Genomic DNA, 26,512 nt, shown 5'->3' on the forward strand with positions numbered 1-26,512 from the left:
TTTGCTGAATGCAAACAAGATGATTTTGTTTGCGACCTCTAGAATAAATGGATTTTTCATTTTCCGACTTGCAAATAAATATTGCCGAAATGTAAGTAAAAGCTTCCATTCATATCTACATGAAAGGCGCCGCCAATTAAGATTCGTTACAAAACCTTGCATGAGTTCCAAACTTTTGTAACAGTGTATGCCCAGCTATACATGCATGGTGACAGTTGTGCACGGAACTTGATTTTTTAGTACAAACCGTAAAATGTTACGCTGAATATTTTAATTTTGTCTTGCTAGCGCTGCAGGCAGAGTTTAGGTTGTGTGCATGCAGTCTATCAGTATTGCTGCATGCTTCAAGAAGTAGAACAAAACACATTTATCAAGCAAACTTCATGAAAAGGTGAAAAATGAACTACCTTGTCCCTTTACTTTCTTCATCGTCGATCTCTGCTCTACAGAAACAACAGCAACAAAGTTTGACGCGAAGGCTTTCAAGTGATGCGCGAGCTGACCAAAAACAACTTTTTACAACTTTTTAATGATCTTCAAAACTACAAAAAAGTAAACAAACGACAAAGGATCTCTAAAAAATAAAGAAGGCAACATTTAACGAATCCGAAAAGTCACAAGGAATGTGTAGCTCTCTTCTTTCTCGAAGCAGTCTTTTTCCCGACTAATCAGAATTTAATCTCTAGAACTTGAGAAAATATACGAATAAACAAGAAAAGAAGAGTCAAACAAACAAACAAACAAACAAAATGGCGTGCAAGTGTCCATTTTCATGAATATAGTTGTGAATGTGAAGACTCGTCTTTTATGCACTGCGTCACCACCAAAAACCATGAAATACTGATGAACTATTCGTCGATCATTACGAGGAAAGCTTGTGTGCGAGTAGACATTTATTATTTTTACGTATTTGACTGATTGTACTAGTAATGTATCATTCGAAGTCTAAAACGTTACAAACAGAAAAAATAAACGTGGTCGCCCACTCATTTCACTTGATTATAAGTACACGGTATGTAGCCCAACCATGCGATCGTAAGCTTAGGGGCCTATAGGCCTGTATTATTTGAAGGTACACAGGGCACAGATATTCGGACTCTCAAACTTTTACAATTCTATTCTGAGATACCACTTGGTGGGGTTCATTTTAAAGCTCTTGGTGTAAGAAGACTTTTTGTTGGTTAAGTTTTTCGAAATTCGAATTTTTTTGGGGGGATGGCGTCCATTTTGAATTTTAAATATCAGTAGGCCTAAATCTTGGGTCATTTGTTCCTCCAGTAATCTGCACGGTGACCCCCGATTTTGTTCTTGATTTTGAAAGAGTATAGTTAAAAAATTCCTTGAGGAAAGTTTGAACAAGTGTTTAAGTTTTTCACTTTCGAGGGGCATACAACCTTAAGTGTTTCGACGTTACACTGTCTCCCTTATTATCCACAGTGCCGAGAAGCAGGGAACTTGAGTGCCTTGGTTCCTCGTGTAATTCTATCAAATCGGCTCTTTTCACTGCTGTCACTGAACTTTGCAAACACGGACGTTTCAATTTCTATGGGGTTTAAATTCGAGATTTTGGCCCAGAGAACAAATGGTCGAGTAATGAACTTAATAAACACTGTGAACTTTTTCTTTAATTTTTTCATATGAGTTTATTGGGGTGACCGTCCCAACGCATTCTCAGGACATGGGGATGCATCTTGTGTACAAAGTCATCGAGTTTCAAATGTTTTCAATGAAATTCAATTCACGGTCACCGAAGCATTTTTGAATTGATCTGCATTTCTATGACGTCACGTGCCAGTAATGCATACCCAGTACGCCCCTAGTTACATTAGGCCTATCATGTATTCGCTAAACTAAAATATCGCGAAAATGTACGCTTTGGGGGATGTTCAAAGTCCCGTGGTATTATGTAAGATTGTAACTTAACAGTTTGTATCCTAATATCATTTTTGCCCAGAAAAAAACTTGTCAGGGCCACGCCGTTCGATACATTGTAGCCTACATGAACCTTACTGCTGATACAGAGATAGGCAAGACGGCAACAGCTCTTGAAACATACTTTTATCAACAATGTGCTCCATTGGGGGTTAGTGGGTTATGCGCACCTCATCCTGTAATTGGGCTAACGCCTGTTGGATGATGTACTTAATAAAAAAAAAAAAAAAAAAAAAAAAAAAGTACATATCAATAACATAAACAATTTTTAAGTTTTTGTTGTGATCAATAACGCCTTTTGACCGCCCTATCTGGCGCGACATCGGACACTGCGGACAACTTGTCAAGGTGTTGCATGCGTAGCCGTTTGAGTCGTAGTTAGAGCATTACCCTCGAGAAATTTTTCGAGGGTCTATGCAGTTAGAGTGGCTGTCAAAAAATCTTATCTACATATGAACAAATGACCATTTTCATAATAAATGAACAAAATTGTCATTTCAAAAATTTTATTTATTTGGACCAGCCATTGACGGTGAAATTTGCAAAGTAGTTGATAGTATTTTATCGCCTGCAGACGACCTTTGTCATTTGTGATATGATGAATAACCAACCACAGGAGGGCGCAATTTCTGAGGTCAACTTCTTTTTCGGGGTTGGACGCAAGCATCACAACCGGGTCGCAGGTCAGACTAAAATATATGCTAACTCGTATATCAACACGTCAGCCCTTATCCGCGTATCACTATTAGTCTGAGACAGCGAAGTGCGTGTTTATGTTTGATTATTTATGAAAGTGACGAAAGCAAGATCATGTGACTTACACTGTCGGATGAGGGAGGGCATCAATTCGACTCTCTTCCTACCTCCATGATATAATCAATAGACGCACCCGGAAATGTCGACGGCGGACCTGCTGCCGGCGAATGATACGTAAGTTGATTATTTGAAAAGCATCGCCATGTAGCCCGTTTTCTGAAATTCGGCGCTGGCAAATGGGTACGACTAAAAGGGGAACGAGTATAGAGTTGTAGCTGCTATGCCCGAATCATTATTCCCGCCTGGCGCGCCTGCGCGCCAGTACTTTTCAGCTAAAATTGTGTGACTTGTCGTCGAATTCTTCACCGCGCGCGATTGAGAATTGATATTACGTCCATGAATTGGTTAAAAAATACCGTATTCTTATACAGAGATGACAATCCACAGTGATACAGGTTTGGTTTTCAAATGAGAGCGGGCATTTCAGGTGAAGCACCGTCTGCTATTAAAAATGGGCAAAATTTTGCAGCTGATGTGCAGCGTCTCGGAAGCTGTTATCCAATTGGTTGGTTGAATTTTACCGTTGTAATTGAATAATAGAAATAGACTCCCTAAGTTACAATCGACCAATCAGATATAACCTTCCGAGCACACTGCACGTGAGCAGTAGAATTTTAAGAGCATGTGCGCCAGGCATACTTAACATTCAATGCTTGGCCCCCTTATCACTGCATCAGTTGATGTTTAATGTCTACAGTCACATGGACGTAAAATTACATCCATGACAATAAACCGACCACAGTAGGGCTACATGCTCGCAAATGATGCCACTGTTCTCTCATCAATATTAAAATATAAACATTTTTTCAGAAATTAAGCCTATAAGAACAAAGAAGTAACATTAGAAAGACATACCGGTATACACAACATGTATTAATTACTGGTTCAAACTACATCTAAACTGCAACAATGACTGTGCATGCAATTAGCATCAGTGACAAGATTTGTCCAAATTTCTTGCAGCAGTCTCGGATGTGGTTCATTTACAGTTATACTTTTGTAATAAACTTGCAATTGTGAACAACCTTCAAGCATGGATTCTTTTTTACATCCATGCTTCAAGATCAAAACTCAAGATAAAAACACTTAGGTAGTATGCGCCTCGATGTCATTGGTAAATTTTTGTGTGCTAATTAACATACAACTAACAAACGAACATTTTAACGCGCTGAAAATATGTTTGTGTAAAATGACAAAGTCTCTATATTTGTCAAGTCTGAAACAGTTGTGATGATGGATGGACTTTTGTGAGTGTACAATATACTGTTAATCTTCCTGTATTTACCTTAAAATCTGAGGGAATAGTAGGTTGTGATGTAGCTGTAATAATTGTAGCCCCCAGGCCATGCACTGGCTTCTCCTGTCATATTGGCCTCCTGTAATGTTGGCTGTGTAGTGCCTATGGACCTGTGATACACAGCCAACACGACAACAGAAGCCCAGGGGCTACAATTATAGTTGTGATGCAGCAGTTTGTTTATGAGCATATATACTGCTAGTGCATGCCAGAATATTGTCATCCTGTGTCTTTCTATTCTGCCTGTAAGCGAGTTGGTGTGTTATTTGAAGCGAATCTGACATTTTTCAAGGCGCTGACCAAAATCACACAATAGTAATATCTCAAATGATACATGTCTTACTCTTATGACAGGAACGCCACAGTTATTGAAAGGACAATGGCTTCGTTCTTGAGCTCAGAAACGTCCAGCCATAGTTACGACTGTCACATTTTAGGAAATCATTCATGTGTGTGGCGTGCTTTCATATTTGGTGAAGCCAACACCCTGTTACATGTATTTGAGAACCTACGGAAAGTGTACTGTGTCTGAAATGGTTCCTGTGAATACGTACCAACTCCACAGATATTGAATAATAACCGCCATTTCCCTCGAACATGAAATGAAATGTTGAGTACCCTCAAGACAGGATATGATTTACAAGCTGACTTTGAAGAAAAAAGGGCATAATAACTAGAACCACAATTGTCATGTTTTTTTTCACCAACAAAATAAAGGATGTGCAACAGGAGTGAGCCATCCTTTCACAATGTTAACAAGAAGGCTGATACAGAATTGAATGCCATAAAGTTTATGAAAGTACATGTACGGTATATGCTGTGCACAAGATCCTCATCGTTCAATTGAAAAAAAATTGAAGATTTCTAGTCTTTTGTCACTATGCAGGAACGTTTAGTACGATTTGGAAATTGTAGCTAATAACAAGAACTAAAATATGAGAGTATGTAATAGTATGCCTTGTTGATATTTAGTTGGTATGTCACAACAGAAAGTGTCTGTCATTTTATGAATCAGCGCACTCAATTTTCTTGAACAGCTGTCTATTTGCTCCATCGGAAACCATGGGGTTAAACTGCGTATATTACATGTAGTCTGGTAGTTAGCTTGGCTCAGATTTCCAAGAGTCACTGTGACCAAGGGTTGAGAAGTCGAGTTCAAGTCAAACTGTTGAAAATGTCATTTTTCATATCTCTACTTCTCTGACCTTTCATTGTCAATGTCAAATACTGTTTCTTGAGGCATAAACATTATTCAAACATCACGGAATCTGGTGAACGGATCTGCTTGCATTATGTGATATGCCATCATACAAATCATGTTTTTGAACGCAAATATGAAGAAAAAATGTAATTTTATTTATGATTTGAAAAACACTGTGTGCAACCCCACCATAATCCACTTTCTTATCAGAGACCTAGAAAACATGGTGAAACCATAGACCCTAAAAAAGGTTCCATGGTAAAACAAAATACTTTTCATTAGCTCTGTGAAAAAAAACCCCATCAAAGTATTCATGAGTCAAAAGATGCCAAACATACTTTTGCTTGTATATACTGGGATCACAGTGGATTGATTGGAGTCTGCTAAGGTTCCTGTGTGGTCACCAAGAAATTTATTGACTGCATTGCAGGGTATAGTTTACTAAGCCAGGGCCACGTGGCCTTAGCAACTGGAGAGCCAGTGACCTTACACTGATTTCTTCCATACCATGGGGGACTCTTTCACAGCATCGACGGAATATTGAAAGTCCCTTTTCTTTTCTCCTAGTAATATTTGTCCCCATTTACAGTCGTAATTGCATCAAAGAATTTCTTAAAGGGCCTATATTTGATCTCCATAAAGCGATAAAATTTCATACATGCTTGTCCCAATAGTGTGCGGATAATGAAAATATCAGCCTTACCAACACAACAAATTGTGCACAATATGCAGCATTATGGCACTTTGATAAATAAACTAATATTGAAATGAAAGGCTGTAAACTTTTGCCCAAACTTTCCTTGAGGAAATTTTCAACCATTCTCTTGCTAAATCAAGAATAAATATCAGGGGTCACTGAGGAAATTTTGGTACCAGAGAAACAAATTAGACAATATTTCCTGATGTGGGAAATTCAAAATGGCTGCCATCCCAGGGTTCTCCTTATCCAATTTTCACAAAACTAAGCCTAAGAAAACTTTTATTTACTCCATAAGCTTCAAAATGAGCCTCCACAAGTGGTCGGCCAAAAAGAATATTGTAAAGGTTTGAGAGTTCAAATATGTGTCCTGTGGCTTATTCTACCTTAATGCTTGTCCAGAGTGAAATCAAGTTGTCAAAAATAACATTGGACAGTATTTCAGATATATAGCCATACAGAAAAATTGAATTCTCTGCATATTGGCATGAATTTTGCATTAGAACAAGATATTCGCACTGTATTGTACAGACAACCAAATATACTCGAAATACTTCAACTGTTCACTTGGAGTTCTCATTGTTTGTATGAAAATGTACATGTGTGCTAGATTTATGGCAAGAGGCACATTATCTTCACTTTAGTTGCTATGGATAGGTATTGAAATTAAAAATTATACTTGAAAGTTTAATAACAATCAAAAGGAAAAGAAACTGACATTTGAAGCCAACTTGTGTTGTGAAATAGCACAGGTATCTTTTTAGCTATAATTAACCCTTTCAGTGCCAAAGTCAACTTTTATCGCCTTTATAAAATATACCCAGTCAATTTTCTTCAGATTTTTGCCAAAATTTTTATTAAAAACTGTAGTCAATGAAATGTGTTGTCCATTTGGTCCAAAATTATAAAAAATTACAGAAAAATTTGTAAAAATTGGCAAACTGTTGGACTAAAATTTTGGTGGGAAAAATTATAGCACTCAAAGGGTTAACATTGAGTTGTACTTGGTCCAAAGAAGTGAGTAAATCTACATCCATGTGTCGATATTGTCACAGTGACCTACATGTACGTACCATAGGCATGCCAGTGTACAGACCCATATGGGCTGCATTCTAATGATGTAAACGTACTTCTCAGCATAAAATACACATGTACTTATACGAACTTGTGTTGTAACGTTAAGTAGACATAGCTGGACGTTTGTTTGTAATTATTTGTAATTATTTTTTGGTCTGGTACCAGGAGGTGTCAAGTTTGTGGAGCCGGAGTTCAAGGCCTAGGGTCTGTTGGTAAATACTATTTGATGAAGTCACTAGAATTTATTGTAAACTTGAAGTTTTTCCCTGCCATAGTTTAAACTGTAGGGCTAGATCTTTGATGGTGAAAGGTTTGATATTAAAGACTGTTTTAATTTTCAATCTGCGTCATCAACTACCCGGACATGTGTCGCTGCAGATACATGTAGCAAGCTTTTAACTCTTTGAGCACCAAAGTCAATTTTTGTCCCCTTTGGAAATTATAACCCATTCAATTTGTTTTTAGATTTTCCCCAAAATTTTGATCAAAACTTGTTGCCAATGAAAGTGATGTCTGTTTGGTCCAAAATTTAAAAAAAAATTCAGAAAAAATCATAAAAATTGATAAAATGTTGCACTAGTCTTAAATTTTAGTGGGAAAAATTACAGCATTAAAATTTTGTTCATGAGTGAATTTCAGGTTGGCTAGAATTCATTTGTCAAGAATAACATAGTATTTTGTACACAGTATTTCACCATACCTCATGATAAAGAAAGACAAAATATACCTATATTTTTATTGAAAAAAATAATATAAATATTATCAAAAATTACTGCTATCCCTGTTTATAAAGGTTAGTTCTTTCGGAAAATAGGCATTCTTCAACTAAAACTGTCCACCATGCAACATAGAGGAGTACAATGAAAAATGGCAAAGCACACAGTGAGTTTAGTCTTTATCACAAATATTTATTATGAACTGATAAAGAAAAGGTTACCATGGTACATTATTTTTGAAGTTCATGTTGGCCTACATAAACCATTTCTACCCCCTTTGATGTGTGTCTAAGTTTGGAAAAGTCAGGAAGTATTCTTAACAAACAATCCAGATTTATTATACACCTACCATCGCAAACAACATTTTAACTGCCCTCTGTCTCACTCCATATATATATGTGTACTTATTAATATTTAATGTGGAGTGCCCCTTCACAGACATACAACATTTGACCAATAGCAGTTCTAGAGCCCAGTTGTAGAGTAGAAATCTGGGTAGAAATCAGTGTCCGTATGCACCCATTTGCAGACTCTATTGACGAGATTGAGGCTCCTGTGTAGCACATGTTTCTGAGTTTTGCTGATGCTTGTGCCTGTACATCAATTTGTCGCAATCAGGTGAGATAAATTACTGGGTTTTGAAGTGTTTAGAGTTGCATTCTTATATGAGACTTACCAAGTCTGTGAAGATGGGTTTGGCTCTTTATTGCTCCCCCCTGTGATGTGTGTCTAAGTTTGGAAAAGTAATATGTTATGGATAATAGCTATATGAAAAAATTGGAACACTGGGTGAAAATCTTCAATTGGCTTCTAAGATTGACGTTCAGAATTTTCCTCTGGCAAAGCTACCATGATTGCTGTTGATTACAACATGACACTATACCGTAGGCGACTTGTATTGCACACAGTAAATGAATTACTGTGCTGTCTGCAGGATCACTGTGTCCTACATTTCGAGTCAAAGCTTCTTTGATGGAACATTTGAATATTGTCAATGAGATGAATAGTCTGCCAAACAATATGGTAACTTCATTACCTTTGAATACATCATAAAACACCATTCATCGACTTTTTAGATGAAACTAGAGATGAATAGAGGGACATACGGTCAGCATTCTAAGGGATTTCTAGACCCGTATTACTAAATTACACTGAATATGACTGTCCGTCTGTTAGCCATGGCTAGAATTCATATATGATTCACTAAATAATACTTCAGGTTGGAAACATACATGTATGTTGTTATTAAAATAAGGAAATGTGTATTCCATTTAGAAAAATGTAAATATTGTCAGAAATTAGTGCAATAATTGCATTGTTTCGTTATACAGTTCACGAGCTTCTTTGAAAAATGCATATGATTTGTATGACAGGAACTAACTACTCTGCAACAGATATTGCATGTACAACAGGAACTAACCACCATGTAACAGAGACTTAGAGACTGGTACATACATGTTGGGCAATTACTAGTGACATACACACAGTGAGTTTAGGCTGTGCTACATATACTCCTAATGAATTATGGAGAAAAGCGTACCATGGCATATTATATTTGAAGTTCATGTTGGCCCTTAAAAACCATTTCTACCCCCAGCCTCTTGGAAGTGTGTCCAAGTTTGGGAAAGTTAGAAAGTATTAACAACAAACAATCATTATTTATTATATACCTACTGTTGAAAACCCCATTCTTACTGATCTGTCTGTATATAGTGCTTATTAGTATTCAATGTTGCATGCCTTCGTCAATGACTTTGAACATTTTGTGCCAATGACAGTCGAACTCTTTTGGAAAGTTTGAGTCTCTGAGTCTGGAGCACAAATAAGTGTGTATAGATGTTGGTGATACTTGTTCAAATACATGGGGCTATGTAGAAGGACTTATAGTTATATGGACTGTTTGTGAAACACCACTGTTTATCAATCAGGCATTTTAAGGTGGGTGGCTATGCTAACGTAGAAATATTTTAATTTTCTTTGTAGATGCATGTTGTAGGGTACAGTGAGTAGACAAGATATACAGTGAGGAAAAAGTGTTCCCAGCTTATTTTTAGAGACACATGGTATTGGAAGTACTCAATGCCCTTTGATTTTATGCCGTTCACTCTGCCTTATGACTTTTTCAACCTTCAAATGTATAGGGAACTTACTAAAACTGAAACATTGGTATTTCCTGCTGTATGAGACTTTTAGAACATTCCTTTACCAATGAATCTGACACTGGTTGAAGAAAAGTGTGTTGATGGCCATGCATATTATTATGTTTATCAAAATTACTGAGAAAAACTGTTGAATCAGCATTTTTTTAGGTTCTTTTGTACAGAAAGGGATAATGTTGCTAATTTTATCTTGAAATCTAGTTTATTGATAATGCTTTTTGAATGCATTCTTCAAAATTTCTTTTCAGTCCAAGTTTTTTGTTTAAGTTTCAAGAAAATGAGTTATGACAATATTGCAAGGACGTCTTCTTGCATTTCAACATGGAAACATAGACAGTAGAGAAACGTTTCTCTACTTCTATGTTTGCAAACCGATGGAATGGCGCTACTCAGGTTGTCCCCTGCCCTAATTATGAAAGTATCTCACTTCATTCTCACCCTATGATGGTCATCACAATAACAAATTTACATGATCTTGTAATAAAAGTGACACAGACAGGCACAAAGTTTATGATATATCTTGATAAAAAAGAGACATCGCTGTAAAAGTAATGCTTTGATACTTTTTTGTCTGAGGGCAGAAACTTAAAGTGTGCATGAGCAAGTATCTTTAATACTTCTTGTAAGTATTTTGTTTCCAACATATTGAAAACAGAATGAACCTCCAGATTACTTACAGGTTTTGTCTGGTGATACTGAGCCCGACCACAATGTAAACACTTATAGACAGACATCGTCAATACATAATTCATTTGAAATTGCTGTAAAAGTTGTTTGGACTTGCATGGAAAGCAATGAAAAAAAGGCATCTCAATTATTACAAATTTGAAAAAAATATAGTTGTTAAATATTCACAGGTATGTAAGGGTGCCGGAAATCGACAAGTGCGGGGCCAAAGTGAGGGCCAGCACAATCAAAGTGCGAGCGAATGTGAGGGCTTGAAGTGAGGGCTCTCACAATCGGCGAGTCCCAAAACCCGGACCGAGACGAGTCGAGACGAGACCATAATGACCCCTCAGGCCAGGCGTTGTAAATACATTATAGGCCTATATACAACACTACAGAAAGCTTGCAGTTTATTGAGAGTGTCAAAGATTGATGCACAAAGCAAGATATAGCATAATCAACGATTGGAACAACTGAAAAAAGTTTGTTTAGGTTTTTCAACTCGAGTTCAAGGCGAGCTCGAAACATGCGAACTGCGTCGGCATTTTGGCCTAAGCGATAAGCGCCAGATTCAGATTCTACTATGATATCTACTGTGAATTCAAAATAGGTAACCTTGTATTAGAAACATACATACAGGAGATTCAAGTAATCATTTTTTAGAAATTAGATTCACCATTTATAAACACATTATAGGAAAGTAAACTGAGAGCTCAGATGTTTAATTTTATTACAGTGGCTCTGCACCATTTTTCTACCCTAACGATAGTACACTCATGTATGTTATGCCGGGATGTTATGTGTGTGGAATTTGAGGCAGCCTCAGATTAAGATTCAGATTCGGAGGGCTAAGTAACCACTGACTAGAATGTACGAAAATGAACAAGCATAAGTCGATGGTAGGGGTGGGATATCACTTCTTTGACTAACTAAGACAGAAGTGGAACAACGTCCTTTTTCCCCTGGCATTGATACAGATGCTGCCTATGTGCAAAAAAACCGTACCTTTTCTATGAGTAAGATAGGAGGTATTTTGGTCTCGTCTCGACTCGTCTCGGTCCGGGTTTTGGGACTCGCCCTCACAATCGAAGTGCGAGCAAATGTGAGGGCTTGAAGTGAGGGCTCTCACAATCAAAGTGAGAGCGTATTTGAGGGTTGAGACTTGCGAAAATCAGTACTAAATTCACCTTGATCGAATGAAGACTTGTGATCAAAGTCACTGCTAAAAGCGCGATACGATCTCCACTTGAGTGTAAACGGCGCAGCCCTGTGTATGAGCATGCATGGAGCTACAGCATCGATCGAAGCTTCACGATATGAGCGAACCGCTAATAAAGTATCATGACGTCCCTGACGGAAAAAAACTGTCAAACACCGTAAAAATATGAATGAGGCATTTTGTAATCTTTACATCGTTGAGTTTCTTTAAGAATATAGTCTGGCTGATTTTTAAAATCGGCGACTGACTGATCGAGCAGGGATCGCACATTCAAAGTGCTTGTCAAAGTGAAATCAAACGCTATATGTGCGACAGGCAGAAATATTAAAACATCAGTCATCGCCATGATTAGGTTATACACTGTCAGGACTGAAAAACACTTTCTTGTAAAGCTTTTAAACTTGAGATAAGCCCATCGGGGGATTATCGTTATTGAAATTAATGCCATGACATAATGACACACGACTGATCACGTCGTTCAAAATCTCAAGTGTCTCTCGACACTCATGAAGGCGCGACTTTGCAAAATTTTTAAATAACGGGTTTTTATAATCTAGTACCGAAGTTTGACATATCGACATTTTGGGGACTATAGAATCGATACAAGAATCGAATGAACTGGGGTTGTCCCGTTGGGAAGCCGCGTTTGTGTAACCGCCGATGTTCACCGGCGTTTTTAGGGACTGTAATATCGATACTACACGATACCAGAATAAATTGCTTGGAGCCATGGCACGCCCGGTCTGTTAAATCGACGATATTTACCCGATATTTATCGGCGATTTGGGGATTCTAATATCGATATTAGACGATACTTGAATGACTTGCCCTGTGTCTCGGCACGCCGGATCTGTGAAATCTCCGATATTTACCCTATATTTTTCGGCGATTTGGGGACTCTAATATTGTCGGGAATGGAAATCCGACAGAAATAATGCAAAACAGATAATATATTTCCTGTTTATTATCCAGGGTTCTGTACACATACTAATGACGATTTCACAGCGTCAGTTTATGTATTAGTTTATTTGTTAGTTAAATGAAGCCATAACATGCAAATCTGACCTTTCCGTTGTTTTTTATTTTATGTCGACTTTAACATTTAACTTTGGTCGTAGACCCTCGAGAAAAACTGTGATCTTCATCGTTACCAGAACATTCACCATGACTGGTATCAAAAAACCCTCAAAATTCTGTGTGTCATTACTCGGAACGTGCCTTGCAAGAGCAAAGTGTACATATTCAGAACGTCAGTTTGATCGTTAATGAGATTCAGTGTTAAGTACGAAGTATTGTTGTCGGGGACCGCTTGGCAAATAAACGTAATATATTCCAAGATAGATCGCGCAAAAAAACAGCAGTTGCCTGTCCCGTTTTTCTCGAGGGTCTATGGTTTGGTGTATATAAGCTTAGAAGTTGAACCACGGAATAAAATGTGTGTTGCAGCAGAATTACAGAACACATCGTGTCTGCTTGTCTGTCCATCAGTCACACCAAGACGAATTTCCCTTCGCCACAAATATCGATACTAAACGATACTAGAATGACTTACCCTGTGCCTTACAATTCTGGCCAAACCCGACTTCAAAGGACTGACTCTAGCTTCGATACTAGACGATACTTGATTCTGTCAAATCCAAGTAAATATCCGAATGTATCAGAGATTTCACCACCTCACACTTCTTGCCAAACCCGACTTCCAAGGACTGACTCTAGCTTCGATACTAGATGATACTAGATTTTTCAAATCGCAAGTAAATAGATATCGGAGATTTCATCACCTTACAGTTCTGGTCAAACCCGACTTCCAAGGACTGACTCTAGCTTCGATACTAGACGATACTAGACTTTGTCAAATCGCAAGTTAATATCCGATATATATCGGAGATTTCACCACCTTACAGGTTTGCGTCAGGGTAGCGTCAGGGTTCAGGTGTCCGAATTTAACGTGTTCATCGGGTCGATGGCATGTTCAAACCGAAAATACCGTGATGTAATATTTTTAGACTCATACTCTCGCCATTGCTGCATTGGTAAGGTTGAAAAAATACGCGGAGTCTTTGAGGTCGGCAGTAATGCTCTGTCTTATTTATTGTTGACAGTACTACAGGCTTAATTTTGAAAGTCTTAAAATTTCAACGGTGAGTTTTAGTTACACGTTCAGTATTTTACGCGTGCGCCCCTTCGGAAGCAAAAACTTCCGACTTTTATACAAGCTGATAACTTGCTCCAGACCATGACAATAATTAATTAAGTGTCTAGTTATGACGTTTGACCAATTTCAAGATTAAACTGCAATGATCATTTCGACCACACCCGATATTGACACAAGAGAGAGAGAGAGAGAGAGAGAGAGAGAGAGAGAGAGAGAGAGAGAGAGAGAGAGAGAGAGAGAGCGAATGTTACGTATTTTACTGGGAAATAGCCACTGCGTTCAGTTGAAATATGTTTCAACACCACCTTTCTTACGATCGACTAAGTCTAGGTTGTTGTAAACGTAAATGCACAAAATGTCTTTGGCATCCTACATGCCTGTCACAGAGTTTATGTTTATCTCAAGGCTGATTCACGATGCATGCATAGGACGGTGATGCATATTCGTTTTACAGCAAGTGATTCGGTCGCGATGTGTTGCTCGCCGATAGATTGCTTGTTCTAATCATCAAGTCGTTGGCTTAAAAGTTTCAGAGCCAGACGGCACAATCATTTCCGCTACAGACAATCAACGTATGAATGTGATGCAATCAGGTCGCAGAGCTTTCTGATTATATAGTATGAAACAAAGGAGACAGTCAAATTTCTATCTAATGACTGGTCAATCGCTGACTACACAGAGATAGCTATGATTTCTGTGACAATATAATTGACCATGGGATTGATTCAGTGAACAACATTCAAGGGCTCGTTGACCAAAATGGCATTCTTTATTGAGGTAAAATATCCATCATTGTTAACAAAATGTAAAGGTTACAAGCATTCATGACCCCTGATATTCTGATGAAATTGATCTTTTGAAATGATTATCAAACTTTGTGTACAGAGAAAATAAAAAGCATACTGTCAGTACAAACGTAAAAAAGAATTTGTCATTTGCTGTTGTCTGATTTCTCAGTTTTAGTAGCTATTGAATTTTTTAATTTTTTTTATACTCAAAAAATCAATCATAGAAACCAGACAAGTCTCCAAAAATACATTTTCCCATGATCTTACTTTATCTGGTGAAACAAGCCACTCTAAAATTTCTTCAAAAAGTTTCCTCTTTCTTCGAAAATTCTCCGGCAAAAACTCCGCATACGACGTCATGTCGGATCAGTATCAGAGTTCACGTGCCCAGGTCGTGAACTGGTTTAACTGAAGTCACATTTATCAGTCACGCTATAGTCGTGAGCTTACAATGGTACCAGAAGAAGTATCGCTCGCTTGAGTTGCATGTATTTATAATAAAAAGGATATCTGTGATATTTGAAATGCAATGACTAAAAAACACGAAAAGGTTAACGAAAAAGACGGAAGTGATGTAATGGGTCATGATCTGTACGCAGGTCATTGTGTACTCGTTCCGCGCTCAGCCGTTCAACTGTTCACAGAGCTGTGCCGCGCCGCGACCTTGTTCTGGAGATAGTAAGTTTTTATTCAACGTTGAAAACGACTTTGACTCTCATTTTCGTATGTCTGAGCCCGAATTTGATCGGTTTCAAGGCGCCCCTCACTTCAAGCCTCACATTCGCTCGCACTTCGATTGTGAGAGCCCTCACTTCAAGCCCTCACATTTGCTCGCACTTCGATTGTGAGAGCCCTCACTTCAAGCCCTCACATTCGCTCGCACTTTGATTGTGCTGGCCTCACTTTGGCCCCGCACTTGTCGATTTCCGGCACCCTTACATACCTCATATTCATGAAAATATGATGATGTATAAGTCCATATGATAATTATGTTGCATATCACGTACAACTGCAAATCGCTATGGTGACATCCTGCATCTCCAGATCATGATTTTATATTTGAAATACTACTTTCAAAACATTGTGTAAGGATTTGGCGTGTACCGTAGTTTGGTATGATTGTGTCTAATAGGGGAAAAATACCAACAACTGCTCTACCATATCCAAATTTATATTGTATACAAAAGCTACAAGGGACAAATTTGAAATTGTAGAGCTACAGAGGTTTGACACCAAGCAATGTGTAACCTCTCTGTCAACGTTGTGGCAAGGCTTGTCAAGATGCCAACAACATCACCTGTCAGGCTAACATCAATATTTTTGATTGCAACTAAGTTTTGATTTTACACCATCTCCCTCTAGTGGTGGTCAGAGATGGCTCCATCATGGGTAAAATAATATATAGTGAGCAAAGGATGACAGTTTGACAGGCCTAGTGAGACTATAATCAGGGTTTGCTCTGGCTACTCAAGCTGATTAGCCTTTTGCTAATACAGTGTGAACACAAGTAGCCAGATTTTTCTTTTGAGAGGTGAGGTCAAGGGTCACACACATTCATCTCGAAGGGTCAAAGGTGATATCATTAAACACTCAAGAGTAATCATAACCAATATTTCAGAAGTCTGCCACTTTCTCATCATCATATGTATCATCAGTGCTGCTTTAATAGTTCAATAAAAAGAATGCTTCGTATCAAAACTCATGCATGACCATTGATCACCACTTGAACTTTGAAGTACAAAAAAATACAGAAAAGAGAAACATCCCCAAGATCTTCATGAACGTGGCATGGCATGGCATGCCATGCATGATCACTAGTACTGATACTGATACACGTCCGTGCATGGCCAAAAGACAGCAAAACTCAGTAACAATTTCCGAGCTAAGTAAACAGTGTTTTACAAAGCTGTTTCAAATCAAACTGGTTTGCACAATCCCTCGCTATAAAAGTGACATTTTGGTGACATTTCAGCTTGAATCATACCTTGAAATAAAATATAAACGTGAAACAAAGACATCATGTATGCTGCCGTTCACGTTCAAGAGCATGGTTTGAACCCGTGAACTGGCATGTGCATTGGCTGCACGTAAAAGCAACTCTACTTTCCAAGATCAAACGGTCCGTGTCTTGTGAAAACAACAGCAGAGCAGTGAAAATTGTAATGGTCACCGGTAAAAGCTCTTCACAGATGAAAGGATGATCGCTGAAAACAACTGAAATTGCATGTTTAGACTATGACAACCTCCCGGGAAAACAGGACAGCGTGAACGTGAACAATGGCGGACGTCACTGAAGTGGGACTATTCTATTTAGGTAACGGGGGACATTTCGGAGGGGCACAAGTACATGTATACGTGCCATTTTCCTCACGATACTATCACGGGAACTTCGATGTCCCATTAGTTTCTTTGATCTGAAAAGTAATTTACCAACTTGTACGACCCATTATACTCTGAAAACAGTGGCGGGGCTTATACTTAGATGAGTACGGTAGTACTATGGCGAAAGACTTCCCAAGAAGTAAAACAAAACACCGCAATGCAACAGAACATCGTAGAACAAAGTGACCGAACGTGCAAATTTTGAGTCGCCAGTCTGGCGATTGTTCTGACCGTCTGAGTCGCCAATGAGTGAATCAATTCGCCATTTTGCCGTCTGGCGAGCGGTAGCGCGAACACTGTATATGCAGTTCTAACTAAAGCATAAGTACTTTAGTCTAGGCTGTATATACATAGCCTTTCCTTCGTATGATCAAGGCACTTTATAGTGTTCCAAAATTAACCCTTTTCCCGCCAAGTCCATATTTCACCACCAGGTCAAGATGGTTAAAATTAATGAAACACAACATATTCCATATGGTGTATTTTAACGTAATACTGTACATTTTAAAGCTGTTGAAAACATAAAATACTATAAACTTGATTTTTTTTGGGACAAAAGATGCTATAACAGACCAAGCCAAGTGGGTGAAAATACGTCATGTCTTGGCTCAATACTGCTTTTTACTGACTTGGCTGATGGGGAAGTGATATAGTTATTATTGTCTGGCAGGAAAGGGTTAATATACTGGTAAAACCTAGATTGATATGTGAGTCACTGCTGGTCCGCATAGCCAGGGCAATAACTGCTGTAATGAAATATATGGTTTGGCAAGTCAACATGGATAATGAACATTACACAGGCAGAATCATGAAACAAATAAATACCAATAGCTGAGCATTGTAGCATATGTGTATATATATCAGAGCATTGTGACCTGCAAAACTTGAAGAATTTTGTTTTTGTTAGAGTTTTTTTGCTCTGTAAAAATACTGCAAGCTAACTCCTGATAAATAATTACGTAAATAAAATTCCAACAGAATGTCTGCCCAATTCATAAATTCTACCTACTGCATACAGGTTGTTTTGAATGAAGTGTTACTTTGGCCATGCAGAGATTAAAAATGCTGCTTAGGTTGGTCAGTCTATGGATGTATGTCCTTTCCCCAGGGAATTTTCATCAACAGATCTTCAATTTCAACCTGTGAAATCCATATTGTCTTAAATAATCTTTAAAACAATTTGTCACTGAAGTATTTTCAAAGGGACCATGAAACCTACATTTATAGTATACTATGTGCCTATTCTGGCCCTTCTTTTGCTAATCTAGGAGGAGTAACGTTTGCATACAGGCATTTCTCTCATTACCAGTATCTCATGAACAAAGCTGCACAAGTCCCATCATTTGCCTGAGGTTCGTAGTATGCTAATAGTCCAAGTTGGCTAAGCTGAGCTGAGTTCAAGGCTATGAAGCTGTAGTCGACATAAGAAAATGAGTCTGTTCACAGTCAAAGGTAGCACATCAGGAGAGATTACTGTTTAACTAAGCATGCAGAAAATATTACACACACCGCCTCCCCCATGGTGCATTTATGCATTCAACCATACACAACAAAATTCTTGACTTGAACTGAACCATTTCTCGGCCACGTCCTCTGAGAAATCAGCCACATACTTGCCTGCCGACATTTCAAGTGAAATGTTTTCACTGACACATAGTTACGATTCTAAAAAAAAGGCTGTGAAGGAAGAAAACTGCGTACTTGTGAGTTTAAATATGGTAACCATATTTTACAAGTCTAGTGATAAAGTTTTATTGATAAACTGTCTAGTAACTTTTATTACCGGACTTGACCGAAAGTCATCCAAACAGTACAATTTTTTTCTTTCAGACCTTTAGGTTACTGTTGTAGTGGGTCATGTACCATCCTTTTCTATTAAATCAGAAATGAATTAAGGCATCGAGGTATACGCATTTCAAATTTTGTTTAATACTCTGTCCTCTTCATCACTAAAATTTACGCAGGGATGAAATGCGAAAAAATATTCAAATAAATTGGAATGGTTATCAGTATAATATATTGCAGCATATTACATCATAAAAGCAGAAAATATATACCTTACCCAAGCATGTTGCTCTGAAGTTACTCCGCCCTATTTTTGCACTGGGCAAAAGTATGTTTTGAAATCCCTATAACCCTATTAAATTCTGCCAGACAGCATCACATCCCCATCTGCCAAGTCAGTGAAAAGTTGTATTGAGCCAGATCTACCACTGTATATGTATATTCACATGCTTGGTATGGCATGTTACTGCAGGTTTGTTCAATATTTATCAATATTTACAGAATGTAGGTATTGAGTGACCTCCAAATATTCAAATTTCACCACCAGGTCAAGTTGGTTTTAACTTACTTGACCTATTGGTGAAAAAATGCAATTGGCAGGATGAGGGTGAATGTACATGACTAAGATTTGTAAGCACTCTCATAGCCATAGTTTGAATCAGTTATGTGTGCTCAAACGGATTCATTGCTCGATACATGTGTGAAATGGTTTTACAGAGGCCAGGAGAAGATTTCAAAATGTCAGGATTTTGTCCTTACATTTTGCATCTCAATGTTCATATTAACCTTTTATGCTAAAGTTTACTGGCAACTGAAATGATATGACTCCCAAATAAACAGACAAATTTGTTTAGGACATTTTTCAGTATCTGGTTTGTCTTACGGTCTATCATTGTGAAATGGCTGTTCACAGTTTCACTGACGCAATCATTGTGAAATGGCTGTTCACGGTCTATCATTGTGAAATGGCTGTTCACAGTTTCACTGACGCCTGAAGGAGATATTCTACGGTATATTGTAATGGTTTGGTATGGGAACTTAACGATACAGGATCCAACATATTCTCTTTAAAAGTCTCAGTTCTCAGTACAGAAACATGTACACTCTATACAGCTCAAACAGCAAATTCGATACTCTGGGTCCTCCTAGAGAAGAACCATTACATGGTATTCTATTACTACCTAGGACATGTATATCTTGAGTGTTATGTTAATAGGGTCAAAGGTCAAGGAAAGTGGCTGCTAAGAGAATGAATACATTCATTGATATAACAATAGTTTTATAGGTATTTAATTGCATACGCATATTGTATACACAATATAATCACAAATAAACATTCTAAATATAGATAATGTGCTGGTGGATGCAATATATCTATATATTTAGATATATAGATATGTAGCCCAATACCTGGTAATTTCTGCCTTGGTTCTCCAACCATACTGGGTACTGCATCATCTATGCACCAGTGTACCGGTACATATATATGTGTGTGTGTGTGTGTGTGTGTGTGTGTGTGTGTGTGTGTGTGTATATATATATATATATATATATATATATATATATATATATATATATATATATATATATATATATATATATATATGTGTGTGTGTGTGTGTAATATATATATATATATATATATATATATATATATATATATATATATATATATATATATATATATATATATATTTATATATAATCCCATGGTATTTTTCTCTGTTTGACGTCATCGTATACGAGTGTTTTTCGCGGAGCCGTACAACTTCGAGCCGAAGGCGAGGAAGTTGTGCGGCTCCGCGAAAAACACGAGTATACGATGACGTCAAACAGAGAAAAATACCATGGGATTATATATTTATATTCTTATTTTTCTTTTGACGTACATGGATCAAAATTATCGTAACAAATTGCATGAATTTCGTCGCGATTTGTGTTTTACTTACGCGGATTACTTTCATTTAAAGAGTAAAGCGGCCCGTCACCCAGGAGATACTTTCATTCATAAATCCCATCAAGCTGAAATTTGCTACATTAAAGGGTATCTCCACCAACCAGACGTACGGATTCGGTCACGTGAACGTGTCAATCATTGTCTCGCGCTGTACCGATGCCAAGGCAAGTTGGCCATCGCGGCGGACATAGCTTTCACCGTGCTAGACGCGGGCTAGCGACGGATTATCATAGTATTCAGAGTTACTTAGAATATTTGCAATTATATCTATGAAGTAAATGAGACGACACGATCGAAACTGTAATTCTCATTCTCAGAGATGCCGTGGCTTTCAAAATATCACACAAGTTTACGACCTTTGCGAGCGCGAAAGATTCCGTTCGATGACACACTCATTGCTTGCCTGTGCCCACAACGCGTTGCCGTCACCGTCCTCTGCCGGTGTCAACTCGTCAATCCCGATCTCGGTCATCAATGTTTTCGTCTTACGAACTTTGATGTTTGCATTGACACATATCTCGTCCATGGATACATCCTAATTTTGTTGACGGAAATTCTGTTTTGAGTGTTGTCTGAGTCAACTTTCGAAGTACATGGGATTCCACAGCGCTGCACACAACTCGACAGCTTATGTCTCCGCTATGTATACAGCATTATGCCGCACTGCAAGTTTGATTCCGAGCGAGACTTTACGGAGTTTTTGTGTGATTAAGGAAATTGATCCTTGTTAGTCGAATGACATTAGGCTTGTGCCTCCTATGTCGCTTATACTATACTCATTTATTCAGTTTGAGGTGTAGGTTTCGGTTTTATCGCCAACCGGGATCGCCAGGTACGACGTCCACACGACTCGACTGGAGACGAGACGTTACTGAGCCATTAAAATAACGATCGTCGGTATCTCCGTTCGATTCTCGGGAAAAGCTATTGTTTTAGCGACTTGAAATTTCGTTGGACAAATATGCCTTCTATGTAGGGAGGCCAGCAGGTCGCCCAGGACGTGCTGAATTGACACTCAATCACCAGTGACTTAGTCATGTTCAAAATTGAAAAACATTGATAACGGGAAAGAAATTGTGGAAAAAATACATGAGGCAAAAATTAAAAATGCAGCTATTCTCTCAGATGTTTTTTATTACCTTCTCGTGTCTATTTATAGACAGAGAAGGTATTAGAGTTGAAAACCAATATGCTGCTGTCAAGAACTTCCGTCTGTCAAGATTTCCGTCTGTCAAGATCCGTTGACGTCATGCCATTGTGATGGGTCATATCATAAACTGGTGGGGGTGTTCATGGCTCAGGTTGAGGTGTGGGAGAACGATTTTGAGCTATGACAAAAATCAAAAGGGACTTAGCGGCATAGCCACAGTGTTAAGCCTTTCTCCAAGGTTTCTTAGTTGACTACAATCTATTACAGACTACTGAGCTGACGTTAGGGGTACTCACTTTGTGTTTGCCGTGCTCACTCTGTGAGCGCTAGTGTTTGGTACTGAGTTGCGTGGATATCCCCTCATGGCCTCACGTGATATGGGCCTGTTGCATATGCCTCCGAGTCTGAAAACTGTCATTGTGTAAGCCTGTCGGCATTTTCCTTGCATTTTTTCTCATTTAATTTTGCAAAATATCGGCGAGTACCTCAATATTTCAAGATAACCCTTTCTTCCCAATCGTTTCCTGGAGTTTCAGAGTCATATGAACGAAAATGAGTGAAAGTTTTAGACAGGAAAATCGGACGTCGGCCATGTTCAATGTTTACAGTACAATCAGAAGTTTACGTGGAGGAATTAACCAACAAACACAGGAGTGTTCATGATGCCCGCCCCTCTAGAGGCAGACCCTCCTATATGAAGTACCACATTTGATGCTTGTGGAAAGCTTGACCACACAATGGAGCATTTAAACTTTTAGAAAATGACAAACTGAATAAAAAGGTATTCAGAAAATGTCAAATACTGAGGAAAAATGCGCAAATATTCAAAATAAACAGGTTAACTGATTGGTCAGCTATAAAAAACAATGAAAATGTTTATGATCAAAAGTTTTTGAGATGCGCACATTTTAACAAATACAGAAATTATTAACATTATAAATATAAGACCAAACTATTTTTTCAGGGATGGGACAGGTTGGAAATGAGGGGTGAGAGACAAAAGCACACCTATTGCTGCATGTGGATGCAGCCACACCATTTCATTTACAGCATACTTATTCACTGTGTTGTGTTCAAGTTCCATATTGTACTGACTGTCATACAAGGATAACATAAGCAAATCAAATCAAATTAGAAAAGGATCAATGCTGTTGTGTGGATTTTGCTGAACATGGCTGATATTTCGCCCTATATATTTGGTATCCAGCAAAGGCATATTTGATGTAAAGTCAAAATTAACACTACATTGCTGACAATATATTTTACCATTTCTGCATGAATTTTTCTTTTTTAAATTATAGTATATTAGTACTTCAAACAGATTAACAGTTATCGTGATGTCAACCCATAATTTTACATCACAAAGACTGTAATTCTGCCAATTTTTTTTGTTTTTCAGTCATTTTATAAATTTTGCACTGCACAAGATGATTGAACAAATTGCAATATTTGAATTTGTAAACTCAAAGAATAAAAATCCTTTGGTCACAAATTAAATTATTTTTTGAAAAGAAATTTACTCTTAAACACTTTTAGCATATATTCTTTACATGGTCATGTATTTCAAGGAAAATATGCCTATTAAAAACAGTAATTTCTTCACTTTCAATTTTTTTTCAATACTATGACAATTATCAGCCATGAGGTTATACAAACACAAGACCAGATAAGCGTTTTTCATCATTTCCACAGGACTCTTTGGAAATCCATTAAAAACAGTTAAAAGTGACTGGAAATGATCACTTGGTATACATTTAATTTACAGATGCCAGGTTGTGTATTTCACATGCACTCAGGTCAGTAAGGAAGTGCGTCATTACTATTTTGGACTGTTAATTCTTATTTCTGAATTGTTTAATTTTTTCCACATTGAACTATCTTTAGACAGTTTATACTGTAGCTTAGAATTTTTTTGATTGATGTATTTAATCATCTTTTGGTTCTGTGGGTCCATATCCCACTCATGCCCCTACATCATCACTATTTATTTCTTTATATGAACTACTTACTTTTTGAATAAACTGCAAAATTGAGCTAGAAACGGTACCGGGAACGGCGATCTGAACATGGCAGCACCTAATATTTACATCACTGATTTTGAAACGCATTTTTGAAGGTGAGCCAATCAAAACATCCCTTACATCGAATACTCATTTGAAAGCCCAGATCTCGCTCTTTCTCGCGATATATGGTTCTTCACCAACATAGGGCAGTGTATATGACCAAATCCAAGACAAAAAATTGAGAGCGATTTTCCGAGACCTAACCACCAACTCTCAGTGAAACGTCCTCTAGTACGCAGTTTATCATTATTTCTTTTGAATTTTTGCTAGAAAATGAGAAATTTTGAACAGCTCACGTATTTATTGACGGAGATATTGACCTTGCTTCACAGTAAGTGAGGCTACCCACAATTCTCCATGATCCGTACACACGGAGATCACTCATTGAACTGGAGCAAATTTCTTCTGTACACAGAACAGCTCGGTCCATATATCAAAATTCTGGGACCATAGTTTTGATAATCATAATTCTCTAATTCTCACTGTGAATAATGAGAAGATCAATCCCTTTTGCGCAGAGGAGATAGCAATTTTGTGATTTGTCGACATAGATTTTGACAGCCATACACAATATTTTCAAGGAAACTAAGGAATAAGTTGCATCTGTGTTGGCAAAAGAAAGGGTATTGATTTTTTAAATGTTTGTAACAAAGGAAATTTGCATGTCTGACAGGTGGTATGATGAGACCATCTTAGTTGCTGATAACTTTACCATGACAAGTATGCAATTTTTAGCACCTCCAAACATCGACTTCTCATTCAATTTACTCCTGAATTTTAAAGATGATCAATAATTTTGGAACATAGTTTTAACCAATAATCCTTAAATTAAATTCTAAGTTTCAAATTGTTCAGATACTGATAAAATTGAGAAGCCTTTACCAATAATGTCAAAACTCCACATGGCCCCAGTTGTGATGTTTTGAAAGCCTTTATTTGGATAAAATACTTTTTGTAGGTAGTTTTAATGCAGTAGAGCTATTCAAAAGTGTCATCACTCAAAAAGACCTTCAATTTGATATATCACTTATGCCATTTGAGCTTAATATTTTCATTTGTCATTTCTCGTTAAGTGTCGTTCATCCGTTGCCATGGATAAATCCAATATGGCCACCATCGTAATCGCGTAATTTTAGGATACATTTGTGTGTACCATTGAATTCTATCTCCATGCCAAATTTGGTACAAAAAGATGTTTTATTAACAAAGTTACAGCAAATTTACTGTAAATTTCAGCTAAAACTCCTTCATTTTTGTCCCATTGTTCCCATTGTTATTATATGTATTGTCTTTCTACAGAAAGAGTAAAAGTGAATGTTTTAAAAAGCTATAAAATTGTAACCGTTCATCCAATTTCGAAAATTAAAAAAAATGTTTAGCTTCTCTCATTGAAATCTAAAAAACTACATTAATTAAAATGCAGATTGAACATTTCAAAATTTCAGTTGGCCTCCCTATTCTATGTTTCCATGTCTGGATTTATCGGGTCACCTTTTTGTAAAAATAACGTGCGAGCTAGCACGGCATCGATCACAACAAATCTGTTCGTGTCGCGACGCCTGCATGTATGAACGGTACCATGAAAGAAAAAAGTTCCGGTTGATGACGTACAACAGGGGTAATTCGGATTTCTTATCCGTCCTGTTCTACGTCACACAGGTGGGAATTCGGGCCAGTTCATGTGATAAATATATATATATATATATATATATAACTTTCATGTGACTGTGTTTTTATTTATGCATGTATATCTGTTAGCACTGAGTCTATTCTATAGAGGAATATTTTTATTCAGGATAATTGTAATTTTTAAGGTGAGATAAACTTTTATCACAGAACATACAGAAATGAAGCCCACGAAAGTTGAAATTTATGATGCATTGATGTTCATAATTGCCTACAGATCTAGCGAACGAATAACATACCAGTGTGCTCTGGCCTAACCCTTTCAGTTGTGAGGGTGATTTGTTGCATGGGTCAAAGGTCAGCTTTGAGACTGAAAGGTAGCATGTGATGTGCCTGTGTGGAATCATGCGATTATGAATTCTGGAGCCTACCAGTGGACTCTTAAACAAAACAAACCAACAAGACTGTTTATAAGACTGAGAAAATGGAAAACATTTGTTATTGTATTGGATAACAATGTAGTTTTTGCCTGCAACTGATGTGTTAATGGGATGATTTTTGTTTAGAAGAGAAGAATACAGTTACGATGTGTCCATGTTGTTTGTGTTCATTACAATGCAGGGGGAGAAGGGACCATGCATCACTCTATTCTGCCACTGGCAGAGCGCCCTCTACAGTTCATATGAGATTTTTTGTGCAGTTTTTCAAGTCTAGTAAATTTGAGGCCTTTAAATTTAGTTGCCTGAAAGAAGACGCTAGATTGGCAAGACTACAAAGGAACCGTTGGTCAATGCTAAATGCAGTACCATCCAACATAATTAATTGG

General features: G+C 37.6%; 1 protein-coding gene across 2 annotated transcripts in view; it reads left to right on the forward strand.

The window, feature by feature from the left end:
• The first annotated feature begins 2,576 nt into the window (after positions 1–2,576).
• The window catches only part of LOC139118599 (uncharacterized), a 31,743-nt gene continuing 7,807 nt past the window's right edge, over positions 2,577–26,512 (forward strand). The window contains exon 1 of one of the 2 annotated variants that reach the window (XM_070682004.1): positions 2,577–2,862. The gene's annotated coding sequence lies outside the window, so the exon portion shown is untranslated. Of the gene's footprint in view, positions 2,863–15,041; positions 15,402–26,512 lie in introns of those variants that run through there. The other variant, XM_070682003.1, reaches the window with a different exon arrangement.

Source organism: Ptychodera flava, chromosome 19, assembly GCF_041260155.1.
Source record: "Ptychodera flava strain L36383 chromosome 19, AS_Pfla_20210202, whole genome shotgun sequence".
NCBI classification, from domain to species: Eukaryota; Metazoa; Hemichordata; class Enteropneusta; family Ptychoderidae; genus Ptychodera; species Ptychodera flava.